The following is a 22,158-nucleotide window of genomic DNA, read 5'->3' on the forward strand; positions in this document are numbered from 1 at the left end:
AGTTCTAAATTTTCCCCCATCTCTCCTTTACTTCCCTTCTTAAGATGGTATGCAATCAGATATAGGTTATACATTTACTTTGTTCTTTTTTTGAAATAATATTTTATCTTGCCTAATTACACATAAGAACAATTTTAACACTCATTGTTTTTTTTAAGTTGAGCCCCAAATTTTATCCCTTCCTCCTTTCCCCCTCCCCTCCCTAAGATAGCAGACAATATGATATAAATGTATAATCATGTACAACATTCTCATATTAGTCATTTTGTACAAGATGACTCAAAGAGGAAAGAAAGAAAGAAAGAAAGAAAGAAAGAAAGAAGGAAAGAAAGAAAGAAAGAAAGAAAGAAAGGAAGGAAGGGAAAGAAGGGAGGGAGAAAGGGAGGAAAGAAAGAGAGAAAGAGAAAAAATTAAAGAGAGTAAAAGAGTTAAAGAGTGAAAGAAAAAGTGAAAGAGAAAAAGAAAGAAAGAAAGAAGAGAGAGAGAAAGAAAGAGAGAAAGAAGAAAGAAAGAAAGAGAGAAAGAAAGAGAGAAAGAAAGAGAGAAAGAAAGAGAGAAAGAAAGAGAGAAAGAAAGAAAGAAAGAAAGAAAGAAAAGAAAGAAAGAAAGAAAGAAAGAAAGAAGGAAGGAAGGAAGGAAGGAAGGAAGGAAGGAAGGAAGGAAGGAAAGAAGGAAGGAAGGAAGGAAGGAAGGAAGGAAGGAAGGAAGGAAAGAAAGAAAGAAAGAAAGAAAGAAAGAAAGAAAGAAAGAAAGAAAGAAAGAAAGAAAGAAAGAAAGAAAGAAAGAAAGAAAGAAAGAAAGAAAGAAGGAAAAAAGGGTTCAGCCTGTATTCAGAAAACATCAGTTCTTTGTCTGGAAGTGGATAGCATTTTTCTTCACTAGTCCTTTGAGATTTGGTGATCATATTGCTGATGATAGCTGTTATTTGAAGTTCTTCATCATGCAATACTTCTGTCACTGTGTATAATGTTCTAGTTCTGCTCACTTCACTTTGCATAAGTTTGTTTTTATTGGAATTTCTATCTCCTCCACAAAAATAAATAAATAAATGAATGAATAAATGAGTGAGTAAATAAATGAATGAATGAACAAACAAATGAATGAATAAATAAGTAAATGAATGAATAATAAATGAATAAACAAATAAACAACAAACAAATAAATAAAGGGTGTGGGTTTAGAGTATAACTAGTAGCTCTATTTTCTTTGATGGTGAAAAGTGTATGTTGTTAAAAAAAAAGGGGGGAAAGTATAGTTTTCTCCTCCTCCTGCTCCTTCTTCTTGTTCTTTCGCTTCTTCTTATTATTATTCCTCTTCTTCTTCTTCTTCTTCTACTTCTTCTTCTTCTTCTTCCTCCTCCTCTTCTTCTTTTTCTTCTTCTTCTCTTCTTCTTCTTCTTCTTCTTCTTCCTTCCTCTTCTACTTCTTATTCTCCTTCTTCATCTTCTTCCTCTTCTTCTTCTCCTTCTTCATCTTCTCCTCCTCCTCCTCCTTTTTCTCCTCTTCCTCTTTCTTCTTCCTCCTCTTCCTTCTATTGTTCTCCTATTGAAATGTATACATATTGGTCTCTGCCAACTCATTGAGGACAAAAGAAGTTGTGATTTTGTCCTTGTATTATTAGCACCTAGCAACTAGTAAGTTCCTAATAAAGGCTTGTTTCATTGAATGTATGAGTCTAGTTTATTATACTATATCATCTCTGGCTTCCTACAAGATTCATTTTAAACATTGCCTTCCTCAGGGGTCCTTTCTCAGTTCCCTAGCTGTTAATTTCTCCCCTTTTAAAATCGTCTATATCTATTCTGTATCTATGTTATAAATAACAATAACTAATAAGAGCTAATATTTCCACAACGCTTGCTATTTGCCAAACATTTTAAAAAGTGGACTAAATAGGATTTTGCATCTTCTTGGATATGTAAGGAAAAAAGGAAAGTTAAAATAAAAGAATAATTAGGTTAAAAAAACTTTGGAACCTAGTATCCTAAATTAAGTGCATTTTGCACAGGAGTTAAATATGGAATTTTGGAAGGGTAAAGACTCTGAGAAGCCTTAATGTTAGAAGGAAAAGGAACAATGAAATTTTCCATCTAATATCTTTAGCTTTTAATCATAAGTAAAGTCAAGGTTGTTTTTTTTTTCTTTGTTTGTTTTGTTTTGTTTATAAATGCCTAATGTGTGTTTTGGACTTTTGGGAGGCAGAACAGTCTGGATGTAACAATAAAGGGGTAACCGAAAACTTACAAGAGAGTTGGTAAAAGGAATGCAATAAGGTGTTCAAGGTGAGGCATCTTGATGTTATGTTTTCTTTTAAAAAATATTTTTTTACTAATTTGCAAAAACAAATTTAACATTTATTTTTTAACAGTTGTGACTTTTAAATTTTCTCCTATCCTTCCTACCTTCCCCTTTTATTAAGAAGGCGAGAAATTTGATAAAGGTTATTTATGTGTAGTCATGCAAAACATTTCAATATTAGTCATGTTGTGAATGAAAAAAAAACAGGCAGAAAACTGGAAAAGTAAAGTTAAAAAAAGCAATATGCTTAATATGTATTCAGATTCCATCAATTCTTCCTCTGTGGGTGGATAGTATTTTTCATAATAGGTCTTTCAGAATTGTCTTGGATCTTTATGCAGCTGAGAATAGCTGAGTTATTCATGGTTAATCATTGTACAATATTGCTGTTACTACATACAATGTTCTCTTGGTTCTGCTCACTTCACTTTAACTCTGTTCATCATAATTTCTTATAGCACAATAGTATTCCATCATAATCACAGACCACAAAGTTACTTGGTCATTTCCCGATTGATGGCATCTCCTCAATTTCCAGTTCTTTGCTACAACAAAAAGAGCTTCCATAAATACTTTTGTATATCTAGGTCCTTTTCCTTTCCTGTCTCTTTGGGATACATACCTAGTGGTTGTATACCTGGATCAAAGGGTATGCAGTTTTATATCCCTTTTGGCATAGTTACAAATTTTTCTCCGGAGTGGTTGGATCAGTTCATAGCTCCACTAACAATTCTTTAATGTTCCAATTTTCCTACATCCCCTCCATCATTTGTCATTTTCTTTTTCTTTCATAAGTCAATCTGGTAGCTGTGAGGTGTTACCTCTGAATAGTTTTAATTGGCATGTCTCTAATCAATAGCGATTTAGAGTATTTTTTTTTCATATGTCTAGCTTTGATTTCTTCATATGAATAATGTCACTTAATATCCTTTGACCATTCATTAAATGGGGAATGATGCATTTTTGGTGGCTATCTAATCCAATTGAAGCACTGAAAGTCTTCACAGTATAACATATCATATAAGTGGACATGTAGCCTCTGTTTCATTACATCTAACTTTTCTAAAATTATATTCATCTGTTTAACTTCTTTCTTATTTATTTTTGGTTAGATATATCTACTTCTGAGAGGAGAGAGTTGAAATCCCCAAATAGTATGGTTTTATTCTCTACTTCCTCATATAACCCATTTACATTTTCCTTTAAAAATCTGGATGGTATACCATTTGTTGTCTACATGTTTAGTATTGATGTTATTTCACTGTCTATGGTACCTTTTAGCAAAATGTAGTTTCCTTGCTTATCTCTTTTATTAGATCTATTTTTGCTTTTGCTTTGTCTGAGACTGATTGCTACATATTTGTTTGTTTGTTTGTTTTATTTCAACTGAAGCATAATAGATTCTGCTCCAACCCCTTACCTTTACTCTCTGTGTGTCTTTCTGCTTCAAAAATGTTGTTTTTTTTAACAATTCATTATATAATTTAAGTTTTCAATTCCACTGTGCTACCTGCTTCCACTTCCATTTTATGGGTGTATTCATCTCATTTACATTCATAGTTACAAATACTAACTCTGTGTTTCCTTCCATCCTATTTTCCCCTTGTTTATACTTCTTTCTCTCCTTTCACCCTTTCCCCTATCATAAATGTTTTGCTTCTGGACATTACCTTTCCCAATCTGCCCTCCTTTCATTCATATCCCCTTTTTTTCCCTTCCCCTCCTATTTCCTTGTAGGGTAAGATAAATGTCTATACCCAGTTGTGTGTATATGCTATTCTTTGTTTCATTAAACTGTGAGCAGAGTAGGGTTCAAGCATTGTCCACTACCCTTCCAACCCCATTGTCCCCTCCATTGCACAGCATGCACTGGGCTGCACTCCTCTCTTACTCCAGTGAGACAGACCTTCCCTGCCAAACTTCTTAGTTGCCTTAGGCTGGAAAAAAAGTTTTCACTCCATCCTTCTGTGGATTTTGCTGCTTCAGAATTTATTTTGAGGCATAACTCCAAAGTTGTTTGAAGGGGAATTTGAGAAAGGTCGGGTGAATCACTGCCTTTACTCAATCATCTTGGCTATACTTTGAAGTTATTTTTTCTAAGAATTTTTCAAAATATTAACTAAAAAAAAAGATTTTACAGTCAGAGGACCTGGGGCAAATCCTGCTACTGATGTGTCACTTTATGTGATTTACCCTTTCTGAGACTCAGTTTCCTCATCTATGAAATGGTTAAATTGCTGTTGCAGGACTTTTCACCCCTAAATATATTACAACCTTCAAAAAATAAAGAGATTAAAAATGCAGGACAACAAATTAATGACTTTTGTGGCCATTTGCACAACAGAAGTGCATCAAGTAGTAAGGATAGTAACATGATAACTGTGTTCAATATGTGAAGAATATGAGAGAGGGATTTTTTTTTTCCTGCTTAGACCTCTACAGTAAGATTTGAAAGAATAAGTGGAGGTATGAATTTAGCAAATTTAAGTTCAAGATCAGGAAAAGTCCTAATGGAGATACCTGCAAATTGAATTACTCTTCATTAGCTATCTTCAAGCAGAAGCTGGTTGACCACTTGTGTGATGTGTTATAGTAAGAAGACTTTATGGTACATCATTTGGATTAGATAGCCACTAAAGATGTTCCCCCATGAAGCTGATTCTGTGAAAGGAAGGGAAGTAGATAAGGAGCAGGAAGATATGAACACATTAATTTAAATATCAGAAAAAAGAACAGAAATTGAATGGCCAGTGGCATAGGAAGAGAAGATATTGTGAACAAGGGAAGGAAAGAGTATCCAAAAGGAGTTGATGTTCAACTTTCAAATGACACAGGGGCTAGAGAGCAATAAAGGCTGAATGAAAGTCATTAAGCATAACAATAATAATAATAGAGAAATTTAATACAAATTACCATAAAGATAGAAGTAGAGAATTGATGAATAAACAAGGGTTTTCAAGAAGTAGGGAAGAGCCATATGTATATTCACAGTACTCTTCCTTTTTCTATTCATAGCTATAGGAGGTGGCCAGAGAATTTACTTGAGAATTAATATAAATAAAGAAAAGAAAGTGAGATAAATAGAACTTCCTGGCTATTATGTTGACAACCAAATTGCTAAAAAACATTAGTTTTACTTAAATTCATTTTTTTAAATTCTCCTTAAGTGGTTAAATGAATAGAGTAGTACTTCAATTTAGAGTTGTTTAGAGTCAAGTAAACCTGAGTTAGAATCTTGGCTTAGTGACTTTCTAATTGCATGACCTTGGGAAAGTCATTTAACTTTTTTCAACCTCATGTATTTCATCTGCAAAATGAAGATTACAATAGCACCTACCTCCCAGAGTTGTTGTGAAAATCAAATGAAAAACTCGAGAGTACTTTGTAAATGTTCAAGTGCTATGTAAATATTAACATTGTTATCATTCATTGTTAAGCTTGATATTTAAGATAGAAGTATTGAAATTTTAATTTCATGCAAAAAAGGGCTACATAATAAGGCTACTGTCATCTAAGTCTATTGAGAGCCACTATTCTTACAATCTTCCTAGGCAAAGGCCAACAGAGTAAGGAAGGTCTTAATCTGCTACATAAATACACATGTTGTTTAAGAAAGACAGGTAGTTAATAGGAAACATCATCCATATGAACCATATACTTTTATTAAGATTTTATTAAGCACTTGATATATGTCAGGAACGGATAGTCCTAGTTTAGCACAAACCTATAACTAGCAAAAATATCTCCAATGTTTTATGGAGACTAAATATTATTTCTTAACATTGGCCCAAAAAGTGAGACAAAGAAGCATTTTGAGAAGATGGCAGCGTATTCCCAATAAATACTTTTCTTAGACCCAGAGAAGTAGGCAACGTAAGGGCAGGTCATGCTTTATCCACTAAAAAGAGAGGGATAGAACAGCTCTTTGCCAAGGTCTTATGAATGGAAAAGACAGAGACGGTCAAGAAAGTAGAAGGGAATCAAAGTGGCTTCCTAATCACTAATCTGACCATGGCATTCCCTTAGTTTAACTCCAGCCATCCCTTATTGTCAGCAGAATGAAATAAGATATGAACTCCTATTTTTGGAATTTAAAAGCCAACGATGACTTCCTAAGTTGACACTGACCTACCTTTCCAACTTTATTCTACATGAATTTCAGCTTCATGTGTTGATCTCCATTTGTTTCTTTCCAGTTCAGATAGCATTGCTTAATGACCACTCCCTATGAAATTCTAGTCTTGGTGTCCTTTAGTGCCAAAATGTCTATTATCTCCACAAAATCTCCAATTCATTAATTGTCTCTGTCTCTGTGTCTTTCTCCCGGTCTCTGCCTGTCTCTCTCCTTCTATTGCCTTTCCCTATTTTCCATCCTCTCTCCATGTCTCCATCATCTCATTGTCTCTATCATTTTCTCTCTCTACCTGGTGCACTAAATCTGTCTATTTTCCTTTCATGAGCTCAGAACCACATGAATAACAGATGACACAACAATTCCTCTATCTGCCTCAGCCTGGAGTATTTTCTTCACTATAGCTAGGTTCTAATAATGGATATATCCTACACAAAGTCAAATGTCATTGTGGGCTTCAGTTGAATAGGAGAATTTCATTCCAGATGTGACTGGTTTCACTTGTTCAATTACAATTCATTTAAAAATGAGTCACTTCAAGCACAACAAGGTCAGCCTATGGAAATTAATAAATACAGGCATTTTGACAAATCATTTTTTCTGGAGGAGCAAGAACACAAGTCTCACAACTGTCATTATCCTCTGACACTCTAATCCACATTGTAAATGTCTGCCCCCTCACCCCTAGACAATGGACATATCATGATATCAATTATGGAAGGTAGTTTTAATCATAGTTATAGGTAGTCTATGTGAACTAGAGTTTGAGGGAAGGGATGTTACTGAGAATTGATATTAATAACAATCTCTTCCTATTTACTGGATCCTTCCTGGCAACCTAGAAACTCATATCTCTCACAACCCATCCCCAATTAAAAAAAAAACTGTTCAATCCTACCTACCTCTAGAAATAATTATCTATATCCACTCTTCTTTTAGTGTTTAAACTCCTTAAGGAAGCTATCTATCCTTGCCATCTACCTTAACTTTATTCTCTTCTAAACTCTCTGAAATCTGACTTCCAATTTTATTATTCAACTAAAAATATCTCTGCCAAGTTATCAATACCAAATAATTTGTCCTTTTCTCAATCCTCATTCTTCTTAACATTTCAACATCATTTTGTCGATCACATTCTGCCCCCAATACCCTCTCCCTTTTAGATTGCAATGATGCGGCTCTGTCCACTTTGTCCTGATAACAGTCCCTCTCTGTCTTTTTCTGTGGGTTCTTCATCCATGCGATCCGTATTAACTGTCAGTGTTCCTCAGGCTCTTTCCTGGGCTTTATTGTCTTTATGTTCTATACTCTCTCATTCCATGATCTTATCAGCTCTTATGGATTTAATAACCGTCTTTAAGTAAATAATCCCAAGACCTATATATTCAATCCTGGTCAATGTTCTGAGCTCCATTCTAACATTATCAACTTCTTCTTGTAGATCTCAAACTACATAACCAATAAACATCTCAAATTTAATACTCCCCAAACACAACTCCCCCCAAACTCCAAATCTTTCAATTTTCTGAACATTCCTATTACTATCAAAGACAGCCATACAGGCAGATAGGTAGTAGATTAGACAGAACACCGGGAATGAAGTAAAGAAAACCTGAGTTCAAAACTAGTCTTAGAAGTTTACTAGCTGTGTGATCCTGAGCAAGTCACTTAATCTCTTTCTACCTCAGTTTCCTCAAATGTATATTGGTCATAATAATAATGCTTTCCTCCCAGAGTCATTGTGTGGATAAAATGAGATTTGCAAATATTTGTAAAGCACTAAGCAGAGTACCTGGCATGTACTAAGCACTTAATGAATACTTTTCCCCCCCTTCCATTCCTAGTCACATCTTCATTGTCATCCTAGACTCCTCAATCTCATTCACCCCAAGTATCCAATATGTTGCTAATTTTTTAAAAATTTCTACCTTTACAATATTTCTCTTATTTACCTTTCTCTACATTCACATAGATAGCACTTTAGTTCAACCCTTATTACCTCTCTATTGTAATAGGATTTTGATTCATTTCTCTTCTTAACTTTCTCTCCATTCCAATCTATCATTCATTCAGCTACCAAGGCAATTTTTAAAAAATGCATGCCTGTCCATGTCAGTCACCTATTCAGTAAGCTCCTGTGGTTCCCTATTACCTTCAGAATGAAATAGCTATTTTTTTTGGCCTTGAAAGAAGTGCAAACCGAAAAGGGACTCCCTGCCCTCAGAAAGCTTTACACACTATTTCAGGAGAACAGGATGCTTAGAGATGATTTGATAAGAGATATACAAAGGAATTATGGGAACACTTTAAAAGTGTGTAGCAGATATCATTTTTTAAGGTGTTAGACTAGATGGCAGCTGAGGGCCCCTTGATATGAAAAAAAAATTCTACATTTTTAATTCTATGATTTATTTTCTCCTTCATTGTGGATTTATGGTCAGTAATCCAGAAGTTTATCATTAATTCAGTTTTTTATCCTGTTTCAAATTCCATATGCTATTTCATTTGTTTAAATATTAACTAATCATAAATTAATTATTTAAGTGACATTTATTTTTTAAAAAAATGATATGTGAAAGACTGAGAAAGTGCTTCCTGCAGAGAAAGACTTGTATGTTAATCACAGCTCCTGCATCTAGCTATGTATGGGTATCTGTTCCTCTTTTGACAATGCTGGAGGAAATCACTTTGTATCAATAGCTCAAGAACTTAGAAGTTAATTACAGCACTCTAATTGTAGATATTAATACATTTCTGTTTTAAAAACAAATGAGCTTCATGATCTTGCTTGTCAACATTCATTTAACTCGAATAAATTGTATAAAAATAATTTTATATTAGTTTCTAAATGATCTAATATCCCATCTATTTTCATTTCCAAGTATGACATGGTTTTCAGGCAGTTTAATTTTAAAGAAACAACTTGTCTTAAGGAACTATTATCTGACCCTGAATTCTCTGCAAACCAAGGAGCCTAACATTATGATTAAGAGTTGGAAGGTGCCTTAAGAGCTAATCTAGTTTCAGCTGTTAATATTATAAATAAGAAAATTGAGGCTCAGGTGGGTTAAGGATCTTCTTCAGGCATGTGCCTGGAGTTTCTGTGGCAGCCTTGGAATTAATGCAGAGAGATGAGCTAGAATGTTATTTGTGAGGAACAGCTAGAAGTCCAATTTCGATACTCCCAAGAGTGTGAGAAGAGGGGCAATGCAATGAGCCTTGAAAGGAAGGTTGGAGCCACTTGTGAAAGTCTTTATAAACTAAACAGAAGAGTTTGTACCCAATCCTAGAGGTAATAGGAAGCCACCAGAAATTATTAAGCTGGGGAAAGACATCAGGCCTATGTTTTATGAATATAAATTTGGTAGCTGTATGGAGTAAAGATTGTCAAGGAGACAGAAATGAGGTATAGTAAGAGCAGAATATGACACATAATTGGGCTGAGCTGATTTTTAATTAAAACATATTGACATTATCCTTAATACTGAAGGAAAGCCCTTCTGTTTCAGGGCAAACCCCTCCACATGAACAAGAGATGCCATTTCACCCCATCTTCTCCAGTAGATTGGAGATTTCTCCATCTTCCACTCACAAATCTTGAATCTCTTTGTCTGCACTGGCTGTAATCCTGATGCCACAAAACAAGCCCAAACTGCCCTTGCCTGATCCTTAAAAACCTTCATGTGATCTATCCATCCCCAGTAGATATTGTTCTTTATTTCTCTTTGTCCCAGATAAACTCCTTGAGAAATGTCTACAGTTGGTGTCTTCTGTCTGTTGATTATTGACAATTTATCCCATCTACATCTTGTTTTTAATTGTTTGCATTTTGCCTCTGCCATTAAACTATGAGCTTCCTGAGAATGGGAACATTGCCCCCCCTTCTTTTTATTCCCAGCACTTAGCACAATACTTGGTACACAGTAGATGCTTAATAAATGTTTGTTGACCAACTCAGCTCTCTTACTCTCTTCTTAACTCTTTGTAGTCTGACTTCCATTTTTTATCGTTCAATTGAGCTGTTCTTTCTAAAATTAGTAATCAGCTGTTAATCGGCAAATATAGTGGTATTCTTCTCAATCTCAATGCTTCCTAACCCTGTTGCAGACTTTGACACTGTTAATCATTCTCTTTGCAACATTCTGTTTTCTCCAGTGTCTTTCATTTTTGTTTTGTCTTTGTGCTGTGTGTGTGTGAGAAAGAGAGAGAGAGAGAGAGAGAGAGAGAGAGAGAGAGAGAGAGAGAGAGAGAGAGAGAGAGAGAGAGAGAAAGAGACTGTTCTAACCTAATTCTCTTCTTACTGTTTCATTGCTCCTTCTCAGTTTCCTTTGCATCTTCATTACTATCAAGCCCACTAACTGTGGATATCCTCCAAGATTATATTAAATCCTCTTCTCTCTTAGTACTACCTTGCTTGATGATCTTACAAGCTTCCATGGACTGATCAATCATCTTTATTCATATGATTGTCATATATACTTATCTAATCATAATCTCTTTCCTGACACCAAACTTGTCTTTCCAAATGCCCCCAACTAGATGGCCCATAGACATCTTAACCTCATTACATCAACAATTAAATTCATTATCTTTTCCTCTAAACTCTTCCCTCTTTCTAACTTCCCTTTTACTGTATAGTGTGCTGCTATCTGCACAGGTTCCAAGGCTTACATCATAGGTGTCATCTTCAACTCCATACCTTTTCACTCCCCCTCCCCATCCAATCTTTTTCCCATTCCTTTTGATTCTACCTTTGCTCATTGTCTTACCTTTTTAAATATTCAGGAAGCACCCTATTGAGCCTCTGCTACACACTTTGCTTAGCTGGACTTGCTCCTTACCAGGACTGACTATTAGCTAACTGTTTGACCTTGAGCAAGTCTCAGTTTCCTCATCAAGAAGCTTCTGAGGTCCCTTCCATTTTTATGAAGATCTGTGATGCCCTCTGTTTGTCAATTGGATTAAATTATCACTAAGCCAGCAGGAAATTCCTCAGAAATTCTTCCTTTGACATAGCAGAAGACAGTTCGCCCAACTGCACCTGTTTAGTAATTCCCTTCCCCACCATATGACTGTGAGTCCTATATCAACAAAAGCCAACCTATAACTGTATATGTATTCTGGAAATGGATTGTGGAGAGGATCTAGCTCAAGCCTTTCATTTTCAACATGACTTAAAAACATCCAGCAGCCAGCCATTAGCTAGTGACAGAGCCAGGACTGAGCTCAAGTCCTCTGATTCCAAACACAGCCCTCATTCTAATATACTTTACTGCTCCTGTTGTCAATCTCTCTTTCCTCTTATCAGTTTACTTTCTTTTATATTTCTGATGATTCTCACTATAACTTATACTGCTCTTGGGCCACATCTGTTATAAGGGACTCTGGAGAAGTGCCTTTACAATAATGGGTCCCCCATGAACTATCTGGACAACAATAACCCTAAACTAGCTTGAATGCTGCCTCTGTGGCCTGAAATAGCCAAAGACTTTTCACTTCTTAAGATTATTCCAACACTGGGGTTTAAGTCTCATGAGGGTATTTGAGACAGTGTAATTTTCCATGGGAGCGAAAGGTTCATGGATTTGAATCTGATGATGCCATTTGCATAGTAACAGTAATATTTAAAGTCTAGTTGTTACTTTCCTTTCCTGACTCATAGTGAGAGTGTGCCCCTCAGACATCAGTTTCAGGGTGTACTTTAGCAACTAAGGATTCGGCCGAGCTTAGTGATGGCAATACGTTAATGATTCAAGCAACAATTTCCATGCAGAAATCAGGCCATCAGATTTCAGTTTCATCCTACTCATCCTTTCTTGCCTCTCTACTTTTCCTTCACTTACATTTTCAGCAACTATGAAAGTAGTCAATTTCTACGTATTCAGGCTATGATCATACAACATGTGGAAATTCAGAGCAAAGAATGAAAACTGGAGTTGAGGTTTGTCTAACCCTTTATCTCATAGGAGCACCATCAGAGTCCTGTGAAGTAAATACTGGAAGATTTTTTGAAAACTGACACCCCAGGAGGCTGAAGTACTTTTCTTTTATTGTTATTATTATTATTATTTTTAATGAAGTACTTTTCTGATACAATTCAGTGACACTGGCCTCCTTGATATTCTTCATTCAAGACTCTTCATCTCACAACGTGGTGTATTTTTATGTCTCCTATGCCTTAAATATGCTTCCTTCTCTTTGTCTTCTTGTTCTGGACCTCAAGTTGCCATTTCTCATTAACTGCACTGCTTTGGGGTCTCTTTTAACTGCCTCTTTTAACATGTCTTTTTGCCTCAGCAAACTCATCATTGGGCAATCTCATTACTGTGCAAGATTGAATCAGGGATTTACACATCACCAGTACCCCCTGACACTCTGGTTAGGCTCTGTGACTGCAGGGCAGAGCCATAAGCTCCAAAATATTCATTTAAGGAAGGGTCTCAGAACAATGTTCTCCCCACTTCCCACCAGCTGAACTACTTTTCAATTTCTCCATCATGTCCTTGAGTCAGGCACTTTCTTCCATCTCCCTCTACCTTCTAGTTGTCAGCTTCCTTTTCTGTATTGTCTTTCCCCACCAGGTTATAAGGTCTATGAGGACAGACACTACCTTTTTCATTTAATACCGCACTTTATTTTTTTATATTTTTTTAATTTTAGACAAATACTAAAATACATAATAAGAAAAAAGAAACATAAATTTAAATATAAAATAAGAAAAGGGGAAAAAATGTCATGTACACAGCAGAATGTAGGAGAGGATTCAGAATACATAACAACTTTCCATTTCAAGAAAGCCTATATATTAAATATTGCACATTATGTTGAAAGTTATCCATCTTTTCTTTGCTTCCTTACAGGTTTCCTTTTTGTTTTCTGCTGCACACTTTTTGCTTTCATCTTTTCCCCCACTTTCCTCCCCCCAGGTTACAATTAAGCATGGATATATTTATGGATAGATATTGATATATACATATACATATATGCACATACATATAGAAACATATGCTTTCTCTAAAAGATTCTACTCCTACTCCTCATGTTTGTGTGTATCTTTTTCCTCTCCTAATTCCCCTACTTCTACCTCCTACCTTGTACTCCTATTATCTAACCTGACCCCTCTACAACAATCCTTGCCTTATTCTCCCCTCCCCATAAATCAAAACACACTTTTGCACACCCCTTTCACTTATTCCCTCATCCTCCTCTCTAAAGATCCCTCCTTTATAACTGGACTATCTGAAAGCTATGATCAAAAAAATTATCTGTCCCTTATCCTCCCATTCCCATTGATCTAAACACCCTTCTATATCCCCTTTTTAATATATTCACTCACCCTCCCCTCTAAAGATTCCTCCTTTATCCTCTCCCCTCTCCCTATCACCTTAGAGTTTTATTTCTTTCTAAATTTAGAAAACATTATACTATTCTATATAAGTATTTTCCCCCTTGAATTCATTCCCAATGAAAGTAGGTTTCAAGAACCAACAGCCCCCCTCCCTCATCTAATTCCTCTGTATTGGTTCTTCCTCTTGAACTTCATTTGTATAAGATCATTACTCTTCTAGCTGTTCTCAAAAGGTTTTACTTTTTGAAGTCATATTGTATCAGATCTATCCCTATCTTTCTTATAAGCTACCTAATTACTAATAACAATCTCAGACATTGGTTTTGCATTTTACATACATAAAAGGTAAGCAATCTATCCTTACTGAGTCCCTTGTAATTGGTTATTGGTATACCTTATATTTTTTCTTGGCTGTTGTATGTCAAATCTTCTATTAAGTTTAGGTTTGTTTGTTTGTTTGCTTTTTTAACAAAGTCATGAAACTCGGACAATTCATTAAATGTTCATGTTTTTTTTTAATTCAGAATTATGCTGAACTTTACTAGGTATGGTATTTTAAGCCAGAAGCTCCATTCTTTTGCTTTTTGATATATAGTGTTCCAAGACCTGCAAGGTTTTTGTGTCATCACTGCTAGGTCTTGTGTGATTCTAGTTCTGGTACTGCCTTATATATTTTTTTTTTCTTGTTGCTCATAATATTTTATCCTTGAGCTGGGAGTTTCAGAATTTGACTGTAACATTCCTGTGAATTTTCCTCATAGAATCTCTTTCAGATGGTGATTGGGGGATTTTTTTCCCCATTTCTACCTTGTCCTCTGTTGAGGGCCTATCTTAAGAGTCTGATATGGGTTTAAGATTCAGGACAGAGTTTCACCTTTGCCCAGGCTTTTACCCAAAGGGCTCAATGATTAAGAAGCAGGGCTCTCCAAATCTCTCCCTGTTAGGAGGCTCCTGAGACATTCTTTCTCACTCTTTGAATCTTAAATTTATGTATTCACTCCTCTATACAGGCTCCAGGAAAAAGCCTTGGAATTTACAACTCTATCTAGGAACTCTGATAAAAAGGAAATGCATGTTATCACATCCTTAGTGGATGTTTTGGGGAGTGTCTCACAGGGAGGACTCTTTGAAGTTAGGATGGATTTTCTCTATATATCCTATACCCTCAGAAAAATAAACTGAGTCAGTTCTGCTGCTCCGCCTGGCCCACTTTATTTCATGCCTTTCCATTCAGTGCACTATCTGGTTGTGGGCAACACTCCTCTTGTTCTAATGTTTCAGGACTGTTTTCTTTAATTTCTTGTATTATAGAATCAAAATTCTTTTTTTGATCATAGCTTTCAGATAGTCCAGCTATTCTTATGCTTTCTCTTCTTGATCTATTCTACAGATGACTTGTTTTTCTTGTGAGATGCTTCACATTTTCTTCTATTTGTTGATTCTTCATACTTTGTTTTACTATTTCTTGATTTCTTATAACTTCACTGGCTTCCCCTTGCCCAATTCTGATTTTCAAGGAGTCATTTTCTTCCTTAAGATTCTAGATTTTTTTTTGTAATTGGCTAATTTTCTTTTCATAATCTTGTTTTTCTTTGATCATTCTTCACTTTTTTTCTTTTTAGTTTTTCCTCAACTTCTCTGATTTGATTTTTAAAGTCTTTTTTAAGTTCTCCAATTAATTATTTTTGGTTAGATGACCATTTGACATTACTGTTTGGGGTAGAAGAGGATTTCTTTGCTTCAGTATCTTCCTCTGAAGACAAACTCTGGTTTCCTCTATTCCCATAGCAGCTTTTTTATGGTTGGATTCTTTCTTCTTTGCTTTGAATTTATTTTTTTGTAATAGTTTAGTTTTTATAATCACATCTAGTCATAGGGTATGAGGAATGATACCTCTGGCTTCATGTCCTCTTTAGTTCTCTCTTCTGACCTTGAACTCAAACCAAGACCTCCAGCACCCTGTAAGAGCTCACAATGAGCAGTGCCCTGCCCCAAGTGCACAGCTGAGTCTGGCATTCCTTGTCAGTGGAGGTTCCCTCGATCTTCCCCAGCTCAGTAGCCCAACTCCCCTCATTGTCCCAGGAGCTGAAGTTCCTATGGGTGGGGCTGAGGCAGATTCCCAACCCAGCTAACCCTAGCTTGTTGCTTGTTATTTAAGTGGTCCCTTGCCTGAAGGTGTTTACAAGTCATTGGAACAAAACCTTGTTTGGGGATATTTTTTTTAGCTCTTCTCAGATTGTACCAGGAGTTCTCAGGCTCTGCCCCGACTCTCATTTATTTCCACTGCTCTATATTCATTCTGAGGTGCTATTTCATCTTTATTGTGGAAGAAAATCTTGAGAACTTGAAATTTTCTGATCAACTCTGCCATCTTCCCAGAATCCTCTCCTCTTTTTATTTGTATTTATATCCATAGCTCTTAACATAGGGGCTGGCACAGAGTAAGCCCTTAATAAATATTTAGTGACTCATTGACTGACTACAAAAAGTGCTTCATGATACCCCTTAATTCTATGGCCTTTTTCTGGGATTATATCTAATTTATTCTACTTTTTTCTTGTTTATACATAGCTGTTTGTATGTTGTCTCCCTCACTGGACTTGAGACCAAGGAAAGAGACAGAGAGAGAGAGAGAGAGAGAGAGAGAGAGAGAGAGAAATGATACCGATACAAATGCATATGTATGATTTATATACATTGGCTTTGTATCATATATTTGAATATATGTGTATATGTGTGTGTACATGTATTATATGTATTTCAATAGGGTATAGGGATTGTTACTGGATTTCTGATATTTTTAGTATAGGAAAGTTACATGTGATGAAACGGACTTTTGACCAACTGACCCCAAGCGTTTTGGTCCTTCAGTTCCTAACGCTTCCTTATTGTTAATAAACATTTCAAGGCTTGGAAAGGCTTGTGATTGTGTTGGATCAGAACCAAATTGTTGGGCTTGCTTAAGGAATCCTCTAATTTCTTCAAGCTCCCTCCATGCAAAGCCAGAATTCCTGACTTATTTCGTCTGTGACCTACTCTCTGGAAGAGCCTAAGGAAAAAAAAAATGATTTCAACCAAATTGTGCACCTTATTATTCCTCAAACATTCCCAGGGAGTTATGGTGGATAGAAGAGCCAGCTTGTAATCTGTAAAATAGGGGTTCAGATCCTATTTGAGATTCTTACTGACTGGATGGCTTTGAGGAAGTCATTTAAACTCCCAATAATGAATTTCTTCATATGTAAAATGAGGAGTTCAACTTAAGGTCCCTTCCCAATCTTTATCTATGATACACCCCAGTTCCAAATCCTCCACCTACATGTGTTTTTTGTTTGTTTGTTTGTTTTTCCCTTATTTTTAATCATCAACATTTAAAATAATCTTTCAGGATAAGCTCAGTAGTCAACTATGTAATTAAGTATTTCCTTGATCTCCTTTCCCAACACCTACCCCCCAATAAAAAGCTCTGATATTACCTTCTTCCAAATCCTTGTAGTACTTGATACCACTCTTATGAGCTTTATTTCATCTGCCTACAGTATACTTAATTGTATGCTTGTCTCATCATTTAACTTAACAAGGCTTTTTTTAGATAGAGAACTTAGAAAGTGATTTTTGTGTGTTCATATCTCTGCCTCTAATGAATGAGGTTATGCTGAAAAATAAATGACTTCAATTTTCCTCTGGATGCCATGTTTTAGGTTTTTCTACAGAGACCTGAGACTTTTGGGATTCTATATTAGTCTTGTCAAAACCTTGAAAATGGTGGCAATCTGGAATGGGTTACCCTTTAGCTAGAATTTAGCAACTCTCTATTCTGGCTTTCTGAACTGTGCTGCCTTTTGTACTACCATCTTTTAATTAAGGATTAGAAGATGAAAGGAAACAACTACCTGATTCATCAGCACTTTGAATATTTATGTTTTCTTGACCATTGAAGCAGATATTTTTAATGGCTTTGTCATCAGGTATAAGTGAGTCACACTATTAATAAGTAAAAGCAAGTAGGTTACAGCACTGCACTGAAAATAAATGCAATGAAAAGTACATTATTTTAATTCCTGGGAATTTTCATAGCCAAAATTCAAGAATTTGGTAAAGTATACATGTATATGAATTTTAAACACAATGTCACAATATATGATTTAACATGGTGTCCAATGTGCCATAAGCAGCCAGATGTGAGGGCCACTGAGATCCAAGGACAAGAGTGGAGTATTTATTCATGACATACACAGGACAGCTGTTAGAATTTAGGATGGTAGGACCATGGCATGGGTGTCACATACAGCTTGATGTTGACCAAGCTGGAGAGAGACATGGGGACAGATACAAAGGAATTGTCCATGCCCACAATTGGGGAAGATACTGAAGATAGGACCATCAGGAAGGAACAAGAGGGAATAAGTAAGAAGCAGGTCGGCAGAGTGAAAATTACTTACCAGGATTTGTCAGCAAGTTAGACTCAGTTAAGTCAAGTCAAGATGCACTTATTAGGTACCTACAATGAGCCAGGCACTGTGCTAGTTGTGGAGACACAAAGAAAAATAAAAGCAGTCCCTAACCTCAGGGATCTTACAATCTAGTGGGGCAAAGGAGTGGAATAGAGGTAGGGAACCTGCAGCCCCCAGGACACATATGTTCCTATCTCTGCCTCTAATGAATAAATGACCTTCAATTTTCCTCTGGATGCCATGTTTTAGGCTTTTCTACAGATACCTGCAACTTTTATCTCAGGTAGAAGCCCTTTGACTAAATCCAAACCTCACAGAACAAATTCCTTTCATAAAAGAATTCGTTCTATAAAACTTGTACTCAGTCAAAAGGCTGCACCCAAGAACCTAGAAGGCCACAGGTTCTCCACCCTGGAGTGGAGAGACAACATGCAACATATATATATGTATATATAGATATAGATATATAGAGAGAGATAGATATAGATATAGATATAGATACAGATATAGATATAGATATAGATACACACATATGTATATGTATATACATATGTGTGTATGTATGTATGTATATGTGCGTGTGTGTGTCATATAACAATTTTGTGATAACCTTAGAGGGAAAGAACTAACATTAAGATGGACCAGGAAAGGCTTCTTGTAAAGGTAGTTGAGATTTGAAGGCAATGAGGAGATAGAGAATACCAGACACAGGACACAATGAAACAACCTGGATTCAGGCATTGGAGGAAGGGCAGTGAAGACAGAGCAACTTTAAAACACCCAAGGGGCAATAATAGGGGGAAAAAAACTGGCAAGGTAGAAGGGGCCACATTGTAATCGGCTTTAAAAGCTTAACAGAAAAATTTATACTTGATTCTTATATGGAGAATGTTGGACTTTGAGTCTGGAAGACTTGAGTTTAGATGATGCTTCCAATGCTTAGTAAGTATGCATATCTGGGGAAGGAAATTAACCCCTATAATCTTTGGTTTCCTCATCTATAAAATGGGGATATTAATAGCAACTGCTTCTTGGTATGGTTGCAATGGTGAAATAACATATATACTTGTCTTTGCAAAACTTAAATTTCCATATAAACATTATTTATTATTGTAGTCATAGTTATCATAATCATCATTATGGAGTGATATAGTCAGACCTGTGCTTTAGAAAGATCAGTGTAAAAGTTGAGTAGAAGATGGGCAGGTACAGAGGGACTTTTGGCAAGTGGACCAATCAGCAGGTTGTTGCAATAGACCAGGAATGAGGTCATGATGGCCTATGTGAGAATGGTGAGAGTATCCGAGGTTAGAAGGGAGTAAGTATATGCTATAAGTATTAGAAAGTCAAAATCCCCAGGCCTTGGAAGCAGTTTGTATTTGGGAGAATGAGAGAGAAAGGAGGTGAGGATAATAATAATCATAATAATATATAATAATGAGAAGGAGAGGATGTCATAGCATTTATATAGCACCTACTCTGTGCCAGGCAGTATGCTAAGCATTTCACAAATATTATCTCATTTGATCCTCATAACAAACCTAGGAGTTAGATGTCATTGCTATCTCTATTTTACAGATGAAGAAACTGCATCAAAGAAAAGATATGTGACTTTTTAACAATCACACAACCAGTGTTTGAGATTGAATTGAACCTGAAGAGGAAACCTAGGCGGTTATCTTAGGTGACTGGGAGGTTGATAGCACCCACAATAGTAACAGGGAAGTCAGGAAGAGGGGAAGTCTTGGATAATGAGTTCAGTTCAAAATGTCTCGCAGGCATCATAGGCAGTTGGTATTGTGACACTAGAGAACACAGAGAGGCTGGGACTGGAAAGGTAAACGTGGGGATCATTAGCAAAGAGATGAAAACTGACTTTGGGGGAGTGAATGAGATCACCAAATGATATGGTCTAGAGGGAAAAGAGGAGAGAGGGCAAGACTGAGCCTCGATGGAAACCCAAAGTTAGTGGGAGCCACCAGATAAAGCTAGCTAGATTTGGAGTCATTCAAACCTGGCTTAAAGTCCTGCCTGTGGCCCTCAAGCAGCTACATGGCCCTATCCAAGGCACTTAACCTTTCTGTGTTCAGTTTCCAATGACTTCCAAAGACCCACCCAACTCAAAATATGATTTTAGAATCCTATGTTCTGGAGGTAGTTGGGGAGTTATTTTAAAGGTATTCAGTAGTTTGTAACCTCCTTGAGGTATGGGGACTTTTCCGTTTCCAATTTTGGAAAGAATTGAATATGATGATAATACAAAATGTACCATAGAAACGAATAACAAACATGAACAGGCCACAACACATTCCAAACAAGGAATAAAGTCAGAAAACTTGTGTAAAGATGACATCAAAACAGTACAGAAGAAGAAGATGCTCATTGTTGAGAGAGAGGGCACTAGATAGTGCCACTACTCAATTACTGTCCTTGTGATGCCCAAAACTAAAAGGATTGTTGGGTGGGCCCCATGTTGAAAATTTATGAAGAGGAAGAGTAGGGACATCACAAAAGATGGACAGGTATAAATGGTTCACACACTGTGAACACACTGTGCCATAGGAGGAAATGTCCACATCAGTGAGATTGCAGTTGAATAGGAGTACTGGAAGGCCTATATCCATTTCTCAGGTTGCAAGAACAAGAGTAAGAAAAGTCTGGATTTGTAGTATGTTTCTTCAAATTATGAACTGTGTGACTTGGAGCAACTCATTCTCATTCTCTAACCTTCAGGTTCTTCATTTGCAAAATGGAGACAATAGAGGCAACTAGTTGGTGCAGTAGATAGAGCACTGGCTCTGGAGTCAGGAGGACCTGAGTTCAAACCAGGCCTCAGACACATAACACTTACTAGTTGTGTGACTCTGGGCAAGTCACTTAACCCCAATTGCCTCATCAAAAACCAAAACAAAACAAACAAAAAAAATGGAGACAATATAGTAATGACCTTGCAGTTCTGTTGTGAGGCTCAGAGAAAATAGTGTTAACAAAAGCCTAAATATTAAAGTGGTATTTATTGGTAGAGTTTTAAATTAATGAATATTTGTTGAACTGACTCATGGAATCTTGAATCTGAGAACCACAGCAGAAACCAAGTTCTGAATTTGTAAAAGAGTCAGGTTTCAAGAGGGGGCAGTATGGAGCAAATTGTCATTTCCCCCCAAAGATAAGCCTAATGCGCCATCACCTCTTAAAGACTATCTGGCTAAGAGTGGCAGGGTTTTGAAAGAACTGTCATCCGGGAAGCCATGTGGGGCCTGACCTGGAATCATCATATTCAGATGGCAAGTAGGTGACTAGTTAAAATTGTCCTATTCAAATCATGACCCTAAGGGACTGTTTAGAACTGTTAAGGATGAAATGACAAACATCCATACCTCTAAATATGACCTTACAAGTGTCAAACAACATTTATTCCAATCGATAAATCAGTAAGCATTTATTAAGCACCTATCGTTCACCAGGAATGGTACTAGGCACTGGATATCCAAAGACAAAACTGAAAGAATTATATTAATGGATATGGATGTTGAAAGTTGTGAGCTCTTTCTTGAATGTACCAGCTACAGGATGGCATGTATCTTTGCTACATCACAGAATGAACTCAACCATTTGGGGTCTTCGGCATCCAATGCAACAAGAATTTATTAAGGTGGTGATTGGTGACATGTAGGAACAGTAAAGTGATTCTCAAAGTGACCCCCATACAAATTTGTGAAATTTCAATTTTTCTGCTAGGGCCAACAATTCATTCCTGACTTCAAAGGAAGCTCATTAATTCTCAGATCCCAAAATTTGCGTTCCTCTAACTCTGCAAATGGTAGTAAGTCTCCTCAAATCTACTTTTCATTTATCTTAACTGCCACGAATAGTATGAATTATATGAATGAAAATTAAAGGACCTACCCCTACTGTGTCTGGAATCAT

This window comes from Phascolarctos cinereus, unplaced genomic scaffold (genome assembly GCF_003287225.1).
Source record: "Phascolarctos cinereus isolate Bilbo 61053 unplaced genomic scaffold, phaCin_HiC Scaffold_3;HRSCAF=262, whole genome shotgun sequence".
Classification (NCBI taxonomy): domain Eukaryota; kingdom Metazoa; phylum Chordata; class Mammalia; order Diprotodontia; family Phascolarctidae; genus Phascolarctos; species Phascolarctos cinereus.